This window comes from Saccopteryx leptura, chromosome X, assembly GCF_036850995.1.
Source record: "Saccopteryx leptura isolate mSacLep1 chromosome X, mSacLep1_pri_phased_curated, whole genome shotgun sequence".
In the NCBI taxonomy this organism is placed as follows: domain Eukaryota; kingdom Metazoa; phylum Chordata; class Mammalia; order Chiroptera; family Emballonuridae; genus Saccopteryx; species Saccopteryx leptura.
In genome coordinates this window covers 124,696,849-124,709,297 of record NC_089516.1, presented here as the reverse complement: position 1 = coordinate 124,709,297, position 12,449 = coordinate 124,696,849, and the positions used below count along the sequence as shown (strand labels likewise).

Here is a 12,449-nt window from a genome sequence, read left to right as displayed (position 1 = left end):
TCTATAGGTTCCTCAAGGCAAGAAAAAACATTTTAGCCCTGGCCGGTTGGCTCAGTGGTAGAGCATCGGCCTGGCGTGCAGAAGTCCCGGGTTCGATTCCCGGCCAGGGCACACAGGAGAGGCGTCCATCTGCTTCTCCACCCCTCCCCCTCTCCTTCCTCTCTGTCTCTCTCTTCCCCTCCCGTAGCAGAGGCTCCATTGGAGCAAAGATGGCCCGGGCGCTGGGGATGGCTCCTTGGTCTCTGCCCCAGGTGCTAGAGTGGCTCTGGTCGCAACAGAGCAACGCCCCGGAGGGGCAGAGCGTCGCCCCCTGGTGGACGTGCCGGGTGGATCCTCGTCAAGCACATGCGGGAGTCTGTCTGACTGTCTCTCCCCGTTTCCAGCTTCAGAAAAATACAAAAAAAAAAAAAAAAATTTTAGACTTTTCATCACCCTCCCAATAGTGTCTAGCATGATACAAGGCACACAACAGGTACTCCATAAATACTTGCTAAAGTATTTGAAAAAAATGAAATCCTCTCTATGTTATACTGCAACCAAGAATCTTGAATAAAATTATTGGGTAGCCCTGGCCAGTCGGCTCAGTGGATAGAGCATTGCATGGCATGTGGACACCCCGGATTTGACCCTCAGTCAGGCCACACATGAGAAGCAACCATCTGCTTCTCTTCCCCTCCCTCTCTCCCCTTCTCACTCTTCCCCTCTCTAAGCCAGTGGCTTGATTGGTCCTAACAGAGTGTCAACCCTGTGCACTGAGGATAGCTCAGTTGATTCGAGTGGTGGATCTTGGTCTGGGCATACACAGGAGCCTGTCTATCTCCCTGGCTCCTTCACTTAAAAAAAAAAAAAAAAAAAAGCGCCCTGGCCGGTTGGCTCAGTGGTAGAGCGTCGGCCTAGCATGCGGAGGACCCGGGTTCGATTCCCAGCCAGGGCACACAGGAGAAGCGCCCATTTGCTTCTCCACCCCTCCACCGCGCTTTCCTCTCTGTCTCTCTCTTCCCCTCCCGCAGCCAAGGCTCCATTGGAGCAAAGATGGCCGGGGCGCTGGGGACGGCTCTGTGGCCTCTGCCTCAGGCGCTAGAGTGGCTCTGGTCGCAACATGGTGACAGGATGGGCAGAGCATCGCCCCCTGGTGGGCAGAGCATCGCCCCTGGTGGGCGTGCCGGGAGGATCCCGGTCGGGCGCATGCGGGAATCTGTCTGACTGTCTCTCCCTGTTTCCAGCTTCAGAAAAATGTAAAAAAAAAAAAAAAAGAAAAGAAAAAAAAAAAGCATTGATTCTACAGATTCCTTTTATTTCCCTTGCTCTCTAATAAACTTCCTCTTCTTTCTTTTCCTTACTTCCACAATAAACACAATCACAGAAATAAAACAAAGTAGGGTGGGACAAAACAATAAAATCAAGTTCCAATCCCTCTGTGTTGTTTAGCCACTGCTAATGTTTAAACCCAGCCAACTTATGGATGAACTGCCTTCTGCCACTTACAGTAGTTGTGTGCTCAGGGAACAACTCCTTTTAATATTTGCCTAAGCTGAATATAAACAGTAAGGTCAATCTTCTGGGGAGCACGGAAGGTAGAAAATAATGTACTTCCAAAGTCAAACAGAAATGATTATAGTTGACCCTTGAACAACACAGGTTTGAACTGTGCAGGTCCACTTATATGTGGATGTTTTTCCCCCGATAAATATACAGTTGGCCTTCCACATCCCCACGTTTGGCATCCTGAGGGACTCAGCTAACCGAGGATCAAAAACAATATTTTTTGGCCCTGGCCGGTTGGCTGAGTGGACAGAGTGTAGGTCGGCCTGGTGTAAAGATGTCCCAGGTTCGATTCCCAGTAAGGGCACACAAGAGAAGCGACCATCTGCTTCTCTCCCCCTTCTCTGCCTCTTCCCCTCTCACAGCCAGTGGCTTAATTCATTCAAGCATGGGCTACAGGCCCTGAGGACAGCTTGGTTGGTCCAAGCGGTCAGCTTCAAGTGCTAAAACTAGCTTGGTTGAGTCGAGCAGCATCAGCCCCAGATGGGTTGCCAGGTGGATCCTGGTCAGGGTGCATGAGGGGGTCTGTCTCACTATCTCCCCTCCTCTCACTTAAAATAAACAAACAAACAAAAAAAGAAATATTTTCCATCCATGGTAGGGAATCCACAGATGCAGAGGCTGACTGCATTGTTCTACACCATTTTATATAATGGACTTCAGCACCTGAGAGGTCCTGGAATCAATCCCCTGTAGATAACAAGGGATAAGTAGAGTTAAGTTTTGGGGGAGTCAAGTGTTATACCCAAATTTTCAACTGTGCAGGGTCAGTACCCCTAATCCCTATGTTGTCCAAGGGTCAATTGCAATCTGTTAACTGATCTGTTTTAAACTGACCCGCTATCACTCTCGCCCTTTACTGGCATAGCTGATTGTGGCATCAAAGTCCACTCTGGCTGCAGAGAGGGACTCATTTTTACACCCACCTTTTTTTCTCTGCTCAGAAGTTTGATTTGGTGATAACCTGAGCTATCTGAGACCCTGTTCTTTCCCATCCAATTGCTGATGAACATCCTTGTCATAGAGCCATACCAACCCCAGGCTCTATATATACCTACCAGCTTTTGAAGAACTTCCAGATGTCAGAGACAGCTGGAAAGCCCAATCAGTCATAATTAAACACAGCAGCTTTTCAGAAAGTAATGATTTCTTTTAAAATGTCACCCCAGTAAACTAGGCTTGGGTCATTTTCTAAGTAAGCATGGCCCAAAATGTCCCCTGAAGTTTCAACAGGATATACTCTCTTCAGTTCCTGCCCTGAAACACTGAACAGTGTTACGGCACAGCTGCTGAAGAAGCTGCCACTTCCACCTTAAAGATGGAAGCAATAATGCAATGATGAGCCCAGCTATTTCTTCCTACAGCATTGTAAATGCTAAATATGTACTAATACAATGGAGGTGTGGAGAAAGAGCAAGGAGAATCAAGATATAAGAGGAGCTCAGGAGGACTGACAGTTTTCATTCTGCCACCAAGTTTGCCATAGTATAATATTAAAGGTAATGTTGTAGGACACAATTGAAAAAGAAAAACTAGATTATAACAAAATAATAGATGCTATCTATTGGGCATCTGCTATTATAAATACACCATTCTCATATAATCCTTATACCCTATGAGATTGGGATTATCATCTCCACTTTATAGATGAGAAAACTAAGGCTTAAGAAAGTTAAGTAAGGCCCTGGCCGGTTGGCTCAGTGGTAGAGCATCGGCCTGGCGTGCAGGGGACCCGGGTTCGATTCCCGGCCAGGGCACATAGGAGAAGCGCCCATTTGCTTCTCCACCCCCCACCCCCTCCTTCCTCTCTGTCTCTCTCTTCCCCTCCCGCAGCCAAGGCTCCATTGGAGCAAAGATGGCCCGGGCGCTGGGGATGGCTTCTGCCCCAGGCGCTAGAGTGGCTCTGGTCGCGGCAGAGCGATGCCCCGGAGGGGCAGAGCATCGCCCCCTGGTGGGCAGAGCCTCGCCCCTGGTGGGCGTGTCGGGTGGATCCTGGTCGGGCGCATGCGGGAGTCTGTCTCACTGTCTCTCCCCGTTTCCAGCTTCAGAAAAATACAAAAAAAAAAAAAAAAAGAAAGTTAAGTAACTTACCTACCTAGGAAGGAGAAGAGCAAGGACTCTAACCTGATGATGTAGGTGACAAAGCCCCAGGTTAATTAAGATGCTAAGAATCACTGTAAGATACTAGCCTTTATATGGTGCAACCAAGTTAAACCAAGCAAAGCCTCATTGCCATAGGATACCTAAGCACCCCAGGAATCTGGGTATAGAATGGGTTGACTCCTCCCAGGAGTCAACAGGACCCAGAAGCAGGGTCACAGGGTCACGGAAGGTGCACTTCTCTAAAGAACTTGGAAAAATAAAAATCTACTTGTTTTCCTATTCCTGGACACCAGCATTACAACAAAACTCAACTGTACCTTTAAATGGCACTAACACTAAGATTTCTAGGCATTCCTTAGCAATGAGGTAACCAAATTTTGTTTCTTAGCAGACAGTAGGTAAATAAGCCCGAAACACAAAGCTTTGCCTGCCCCATCAGTACTCTCACTTCTTCATGGACATTTAGCCTAATTAAGGTATTCTTAAAACCCAAATGAAGATGTACCCAGCTTTACATACTTTCAAAACTAAATCTGAAAATTGCCACCTTTTACAAATAACAAATTATCTCTGTATAAATTCATCACCATTCATTGACCAGGGAAATTATGACCTTGACACGCAGCCTGCAGCCACTTTTTAAACAATTATTCATTTTTAAGTGTTTTATGGGGAAAGGGTGGCTTCTACTTAAAAACAAAACAAAACAAAACCAAAAAACAGGGAACAGAGCAGCACATTTGAATTAGGGGAATAGAAAGAGTTAAATCTTACTCTTGACCAGAATTCAACTTCAGTTCACATAAGATAGTTTTCATCATAAAAGACTGCTTTTTAAATTATGAACACTGGGGAAGGGTAGATTTGGTAAGAGAACAATTTTTACACTATTTTAAGGATGACCATTCAAAAACTGGCGCTCATAAAGCCTAGATTGCACTAGCATCCTAGTGGTGGCAAGGGAGATGGCCTCTTATTACCTTCCTCTCTTCGGGCAGCCTGAAGCCTAACCTAGCAAACATGGATTCATACATAACTCGAGCTCCAGCAGAGTGAAATTTCCTTTCTTTTTAAAAATGCAAAGACCTAGAGTCTTCCTTACCCCTTATATAACCACCAGTGGCTTTTCCCATTTATTTTATCCTATCAACAATGTCCACATTCCCCAGCTTTCTAAACTCTGTTGCACTCCAGGGTTCACGTTCCCACCTGACTCAACCATGAACTCCTTCCTCCTTTCTCAATTCCAGATGCTGGTTGATGTTGGAAGACAACTCCCTACCCCTGTGGCCCTTCTCTTCTGTCACAAACTTCACTCACCTAGAATCAATGAACCATTCCCGATGTCCAAGCTGAGTGCACCTCTTTGCCATGCCCACCGCCACCCTCCAATTCTGGGGCAAGGCTCTCAGGCCGCTGCTCTTTATCCTGATTCTCTCTGGAATGTTCACCATTCACCTACCTATATCTAGAATTCCTCCCACTTGCAGACTGGAAACTGGTACATTACCACTTTCTTCTTCAAGGCCATTCTATTTAGGACCATGAATTCCTTTACCCATTCAGTATCCTTATTTAGTCTAGATTTTTAAATTAATGCTTAAACTTGTAAGCCCTGGATCTCAGCTAACTTCTGTTTCCTGGGCCCTCCCAGGGCAGCGGCTACCAAAGGCAAGTTTTTACCTTCTTCGACACCAGCTCCACATAACACCTGAGTACATGTCTTCCTCTTTGTCTCACACTCTCCATATTTTTAAGCCTGTATACGATCTCTAGATTCTCTACTTCCTTACAGGCAAATATTTTTATATTTCTTCCTACATGCCAGTTTCTCCTCAACCCTATTTTTACCCAATACCACTCTTCTCTCTTGCCTCAATAGTAGTGATTCTAGCATGGAAAAGGAAACAGCCTTAAAGTTTCTTCAAACTCTACTTTGGAAGACATTATTCTAGAGATTTCCAGGTTCCACTTCTTCCTTAGTTGGCTCTAACATGGTACCAGTGATGATCACCTTTCTTCCCCCTTCACTGCCCAACCGACCCTCTTCCTGACTTCTCTTTTTACCTCCCTTCTTCCTCATATGCAAGCTCTTTTCTCCCATAATTACTTTTCCTTAAAAGAGATATCTTTCTACAACCCATTATCCAAACTTGTCATGTGAGATCCTCTACCACCTGTACAAAACATTTTTTTTTTCTATGTAGTGAACAGAAGCATGATTAAAGCAATGAGATCCTTGGAGAAACCCCCTTTGCTTCCCCCAAAAAAGTCTATACCACTGAGAAAGAGAAAGGAACCCTCCCTCCCCTCTCCTAGTAAGTCAAAACTGTCCTATTTAGGAGTGCCCTTGGTACAGCTGCTACTTCTTCTGGAACTCCCTTCCACTCTGCCCCATCCAGACTCTGACAGCAGAGCCGGCCAGGGACTTTGCTTTCCTCTGCTCTATCCCAACAACTTGCTGTCTTCTCTTTGTTGGCCTATTCTAAAGAACTAGTCCTTTTTAACCCAAACATCTGAGTCCCCTCCCCTTCCCCCATCAATGACTTCTCGGAGCCAGAATGGAAAGAAATGGACCTACCTTTGCTACAAAGCTGGTACCAGAGTCAGCCCTCTTAAAAGTCAATTTGAATTATGCCCCACAGCCTGTGTCTCTCACCCCACAACATCTACTCATCTAAAGATGGGTCTGCCTGTCAATATCCACATGGCCTGGTCAAGACGGTCATGTCTCTCCTAAACTCTATCAACCTTCAAATTCTCTGAATTTGAGTTACCAAGTCCCCTGCTTCCTAGCTCCCTGAATCTTCTCCACTAACTTTACTTTTCCATCACAATGTTATAGGTCCTTCCTCTAATCTTTTATTATTTGGATCCTCTGGATGATTCCTGAGATTGGGTTACCCCATTTACTCCCCAAGGGAACCCTTCAAATTTCTTTGCTATCTACTGCCCTCTTTGGTACCACATGGTGATATCACCATCCAATTCGAAGACTTTGGTACTAAACTAAACTCTGCTCTGTTTGCCTATTCATCTCCCTCTAAAATAAACCTCCCTCCATCCCAACATGCAAGGATAGGATAGACAAACAGAGGAGTAGAAGTCCCTTCAACCTTGGAATTTTATCATCTACCTAATCCACTCCCAACCCTAAATGCATCCCCTCTTCACTTCCTCAGAAAACGTTTCAACGGAACGACTGTGACAAAAAGTCTTCTAGGCTGAATGAACCATGGAGCTACAAGAGTAACACTAACCTGCAAATGCACCCCAAAAGTCTCACCAAAGGTTTTGGCAATAGTATTCTGCCTCTGTGCCACAGAGACGACCTCCAAACTGCCTTGAGAGTATTCAGCTGTCGCACAAGTTACTGGGCTTCCTTCCCACAGTCACCTGAAGAGGTCCGAAACCCTGAGCTAGATGCGTCCTAGCCAAGACGCCTTTCCTTACTGTCTACTCTGGCAGACACCAAGAACGAATAAGTATCACACATCACATCGACAGCTTCTACAGCCAACGTTTATCATTTCAAAACAATAAAACAAAAACGCAGTGCTTCCACTGGGGGTGGGGGGAGGTGCAGGCAGAATAGAAGGGCACCCCCACTGGCCAGTGTTGTTGGCCTCCAAGGTTTGCAGTGTGCTCCCCTCCTGCCTTTCTCCTCAACCACATCTTTCCCTACAACCGTCTCCCGCACCTCCATAATGCGAAATCCCCTGCCGAGGTGCGGCCAGCTCCTCCCAGTCTTGTCCCGGACGTCCCTCTGGCCCAACCTTCCTCTCGGCGGGACCCTGGCGAGAAAGGCCCCCTCCACCGTCCAGTTCACCTCCCGACCCCTTGCCGGGCTAATAGGCGCCCTTGCAGGGCTCTGTCCCGAAGAAGAACCTCAAGGAGCCAAGCCCACGAGGCCCGTCGCGGGACCCCCCACCACCACCCTTTCCTTCTCCCAGCACCTCGCTCTCCATGCACCGGCCCCCGGGGCTCTCCGTCGTCTCGGTCCGGGCTCGCACCGCCCCCCGTCGGGGCTCCACCCCCCCCCGCCTGCTCCCGCCTCCAGAACTGCCCCCTCCCCACCGAGCGCCGCCTGCGCCCTCTGCCCCGGCACGGGACTCCCTTTGGCCTCCGTTCCCCGCCCAGAAGCGGCGGCGGCGGCGGCAACGGCTGCGGCGGCCCCAGCAGGAGGAGCAGCGGCGGTGGTGGCGGCAGCAGCAGCGCCGCCCCGGCCCCGCCCCACCGCCCGCCGGAGCCCCACGCCCCGCCCGCCCGCCCAGCAGCCGGACTGCTTCTCCCGAAGCCCACCACTAAGCCCCCCTAAGCCCCAGCCACGATCCGCTCAAATCTAGCTCCGCTGGGCCTGCTGTCCATTCCTCCTGCCCCGAAGGACCGGGGTTCGCGGCCATCCCTCGCCCTCCTTCTCCTAGGGCTGGGGGATTGCCCCTGATCCCGAAACCCGGCCCCGTAACCGCAGCCTCCCTCCTCCCAGCTCTGGGCTCTGCTCTCAAACCCCTTGCCTCCAGGCCTGGCGCGAAGCGTCTGGAGAGCTTGCACGCCGGATTTCCCCCCTGGCTTGCCGGGGCTAGTGGGAATTGCCCCCCGATCCCATCCTCCTTCAATTTAAGCCCCCGCCCCGCCGCGCCCGGACTGGCGGCCCCCGCCCATAGAGCGAGGGCAGCGGAGCCAGGGCGCTTCGAAGTCATCCCCCGCCTTTTTTCCAGGGACTCGGATAATTGCCCCTGCCCCCATCTCAGCACTCCCACTCCGGAACCCAGGCCCCGCCGCCACCTAGGGGTTCCCCTTCTCCTACGGTTTCTGTACCCCAACACCGGAGAGGACGCAACCCTGAAGAGCTGCCGTCGCGCCTCCCTACTGAGGTTGGAGGGTATTTTCTCCCAGGCTCTTCAAGACTTCACACGGACAGTAACCCCCCCCCCCAAAAAAAAAAAACACACAAGACCTTTCTCGCCCTGCCCTGCTGGCCATCCTCCCTTCCAGATTGTCGAGTCCCTGGATCCGGGGTTGGGGCCAGGTAGTTAACAAAACCGTAGCCTCCACCTCCTTTTCTGAGGAGTGGGGTAATTCCAATGATCTCCCCCCTAGGATCAACCAGACCCCCGTTTCCATGGAGACCCCCGCCCAGCCGAGAAGAAGACTCTTTCGAATCCTAGCGAACAAGTCTCACCTGGCTGAGGGAAAGGGGTGAGGTGGGGGTAGGGTAGCGCAGGGACGGGGTACGAAGGTGGGAAGTGGAGAAGAGCAGTCCCGAAGGGAGGGGCAAGAACAGAGCAAGCTCCAGGGAGCGCTACGTCCGGGGACACGAAGAGGACGGCGCCCCCGGGGGGCAGCTGCGCGGCCGTGGGGCGAAGGGACAGGGTTGAGCAAAGGCTTAAGATGGAAAGAAGCGGGGGGGGGGGCTACTAGAAAGCCTGGAAGCCAAAGGGGGTGGAGGGGATGGAGGAGAGAAAAAAAAAGACGCACCTGTTCTCGGGTCGGCTGCGCGGGGAGGCTCAGGCCGCCACCCGGGCTCTCTCTTACCCCCTCGGTACCGCCACCAGCCTCATCCTGCCCGGATCTGATGCCCCCCTCTGCCCCTTATCACCACCGACCTCCTTCTCGTCTCTCTCCACGGCGGCGGCGGTCGGACTCTAGGAACTGAGAGGAAGAAGGGAGGGCTCAGCAAAGCGGAGGAGACAGAGCCACACACTGGCAGCAACCGCGGCGAGCGAAAGAGTGAGGGGGAGAGCGGTGTGTGTGTGTCTGTGTGTGCGAGCGAAGCCTGGTGGAGTGGGTGCCGGTCGCAGGGCTCGACGGGAAGTGGAGTCCGGCGGGGTCCGCGGGCGGCGCCAGCCCCGGCTCAGCAGGACTACAACTCCCAGAATGCCGCCTGTCCGGGGGGAGGAATCGGGAGGAGGTGGCGAAGAGAGGGAGTGAGCAAGAGAGGGAGGGACGAAAGCAGGGAGCAAGCGGCGGCGAAGGGGGCAGAGCCAAGCAGCCCCGGTGACACTGGGAGGGGAGGAGGAGGGGATCACTGAGAGGACCGAGCGGATTCCGGAGAGGGAGGCAGCGGTGGCTGCAGCAACCCGGGCAAAAAGCTAGACTCCCAGGAAAGGCGGAGGAGCTCAATCTGAGGGGCTACAGGAGCCCCACGCCCCCCCTCCCAGACACCCCTCGAAGGGAGAGGTTGAGGAAAGGAAAAGATCAGTGCACTAAGGCCTGAGGGCTCTCTCTCTTTCTTCCAACGCTCTCCACCTTGTGCCCGACCTGACTTTCTCAGGCCACTGGTACCCGATCCAGTGTGCAAATCCAGAGACCCCAGATCTTCCCTGCTGGGCATCACAGAGCAGACGCATTGAGTCCTCTTCTCCCAAGGGCCTGAGGGAGGCTCCCCTTGCTGGCAGGGCGTGACTCCCCTTCTTCCCGCCACCGCCCCCCCCCGTCGCCACCCCCACCTCCCTCCCCGGAATCCCTCCCCCGAAGCCGAGGCTCGCGTCTCCCCGCCAAGAGAACGACTACCTAGTCACCTCCCTTCTAATGGGCCCCTACCCACCAGTATCCCCTTCTTATTGTTGCCCCCCTCACCGAGAGCATAGTGGGGGTAACCTGAGTTGTTCTGGTGGCTACTTTCCCTCCGAGACTAGCAGTCCTTGGCACACCGACCCTGTGTATTGATAGAGAAGCACTCTTGGTTCCCCCCACTCAAGTTCGGATCCTTGTGAAATAGCTCACAAGGAAAGGTGTTGGTACTGGAAGTGAGTTCGTAGGTGAATCCCAATCCTCAAATCTCATCCCAAGCATGGAAATCCAGGGGTTCGTCCCTTTCCTTAAAAAGCATCAAATCACTTGGTGGGGGGGAGGGCGGACGATTGGTGGGTAGTACATTATCTAAACCTTAATGTTCACGCGACTCGAAGCGACGCTACATGTAGGAATAAGATACGAACTAGGCTGCCGTGGCGGAAGGAAAAGTATACCCACCCCCGCCGTCTTCCAACCCCAAACACATACCCCTTAGAGAGTCAGATGGCCAAGGGAGGAGAGGAAGGCGGTGGGAGTGCTGGAGAGGCAAAGGCTTGTGGCGGAGAGGGTCCGCGGCCCCCTGAAAGCAGAATCCAGACGCTAGTAAGCGGATGGGGGGGTCGACATAATTGCAGACGGTGTCTTCCCTCGATTTTCCCCGAATTGCCGCTGTACACCGTCTAACACTCGTAGTTGCTTACCAGTCAGTCCCCTAGCCCCATTTGTGCGCATGAGGCGGCCGGAGCCCGGGCAGCCCGGGTACAAACTCCGCGGAAGCTGGCCTTCCCCGTCGCTGCGCTGCCGCGGGCCTCTCTCCTCCGCTGGCGGCCCCACGGATCTACCTTCGCCCCTGGCCGAGGCCAGACCCCGCTCGCAACTCCACGCCCCTACTCCACCCCCGGCTCCCCCTCCCTTCGCCCTCTCCTCGCGGGTCCGGTCCAGCCCCTAGCGCCGCCCCGCCCTACCGCTCGGTCCCGAGCCCAGCAAGTGCCCCGAACTCGCCCCCCGCCCCCACAGCCAGGCTGGTCCAGCCGGGCCTGGTTTCCCCCTCCCGCGGCGCCCCGCCCCCGAATCCACGTCCTACTTCACCACCCAACTCGGCCCGGTCCGGGTTCGGCCCGCGCCCAGGCCACCGGAGTCCCCGGTTCGGTCCGGTGTACGGCTACCCACCCCGCCCTCGCCTGGGTGCTGGCCTGGCCCGCTGCCGGCGATCACTGATCCGGCCCAGGCGGGCGGTCCGGGTCCAGGTCCCGGTGTCGGCCTCGGTCCCGGCAGCGTTGCCGCGTCTCGCCACGAGGGCTGGGTCCACGCAAGATCCGAACCCGCGCAGGGTGGGGGCCGCGGAAAGCAAGTTTCTTTATCTTCCCTCCTCCCCCGCCGCAGGGCCGTGCCGTCCCCCCACCCCCACCGCGCCCCCGTCACCTGGGCAGAGCCCCCGACCGCTGTCGCAACTTTGCTCTTCTCCACGCCGCCGGGGAAGCTGGCGAAGCGGGAGGAGGAGGGAGGTGGCGGGGGGTGCTGGGATCAGGCCGCTGGGCTCTGGGAGGACACGTGGGGGAGGAGGGGAAAGAGGAGGAGGAGGAGGAAGGGGGGGCGGGCCTGCAGTTCTCGGGGCTCCCCCTGCCAGCCCGGGGGAAGCCGGAACCTTGCCGGGCAGCCGCAGACCCCGCGCTGGCCACGGGGGAAGAACGGAGCCACCTTCTCCTGCCAGCCTCCGGCTCCGGGGGGGGCAAGCAACGCCGCTCAGGGTCGGAGACCGAGCGTTTTCGCTCTTGCTTTACGTGTGATTCTCTGTCTTCGTTTAGACTCAGGGTATGAGGGGGTGTAGGGTCTTGCATGCTGGGGGGCGCCTTCGCCGGACGCCCCGCCCCCTTCCCGGCCCCCACTTCCCTAACCTAGGCGACCGCAGGCACCGAGGCAGCCCGCCCGCGCAGCCCCGGCCCCGGCGCTGAAGTGGGACAGGTGCTGGGGAAGGGAAAATGCCGGGGCTCACTGCCTCGCTTCGCGTCTCCTGGGCGGCCCATCCTTCATGGCAACCTCCCAGGCTGCAAACCCCGTGGGCCACCATCAAAAGGCAGCCCCTGGCCTGGGCGTGGAGGCATCTGGGGAAGTGGGGAGCCGGAGCGAGGGGCCCGAGGGAGAAAGGAGGAGGTCGACGAAAGGTCTGTAAAGGGGGCTGCCTAGGAGACTCGGGGTCGAAAACCTGGCTTGAAGAGGACTGGCTTCTGCCCGCTGCCCCCGGGCTCCTCAGTTATCAAACCCAGCCCCTTGACCCTTAACCTTTACCC

General features: G+C 54.2%; 1 protein-coding gene across 8 annotated transcripts in view; it reads right to left on the bottom strand.

Annotated features, from left to right (window-relative positions):
• BCORL1 (BCL6 corepressor like 1) overlaps window positions 1-11,722 on the bottom strand; it is a 69,619-nt gene extending 57,897 nt beyond the window's left edge. For 3 of the 8 annotated variants that reach the window (XM_066356233.1, XM_066356242.1, XM_066356241.1), the window contains exon 1: window positions 10,863-10,998. The gene's annotated coding sequence lies outside the window, so the exon portion shown is untranslated. Of the gene's footprint in view, window positions 1-9,123; window positions 9,406-10,650; window positions 10,742-10,862; window positions 10,999-11,331; window positions 11,357-11,583 lie in introns of those variants that run through there. The other 5 variants (XM_066356239.1, XM_066356238.1, XM_066356240.1 and 2 more) reach the window with 5 other exon arrangements.
• Window positions 11,723-12,449: the final 727 nt, after the last annotated feature.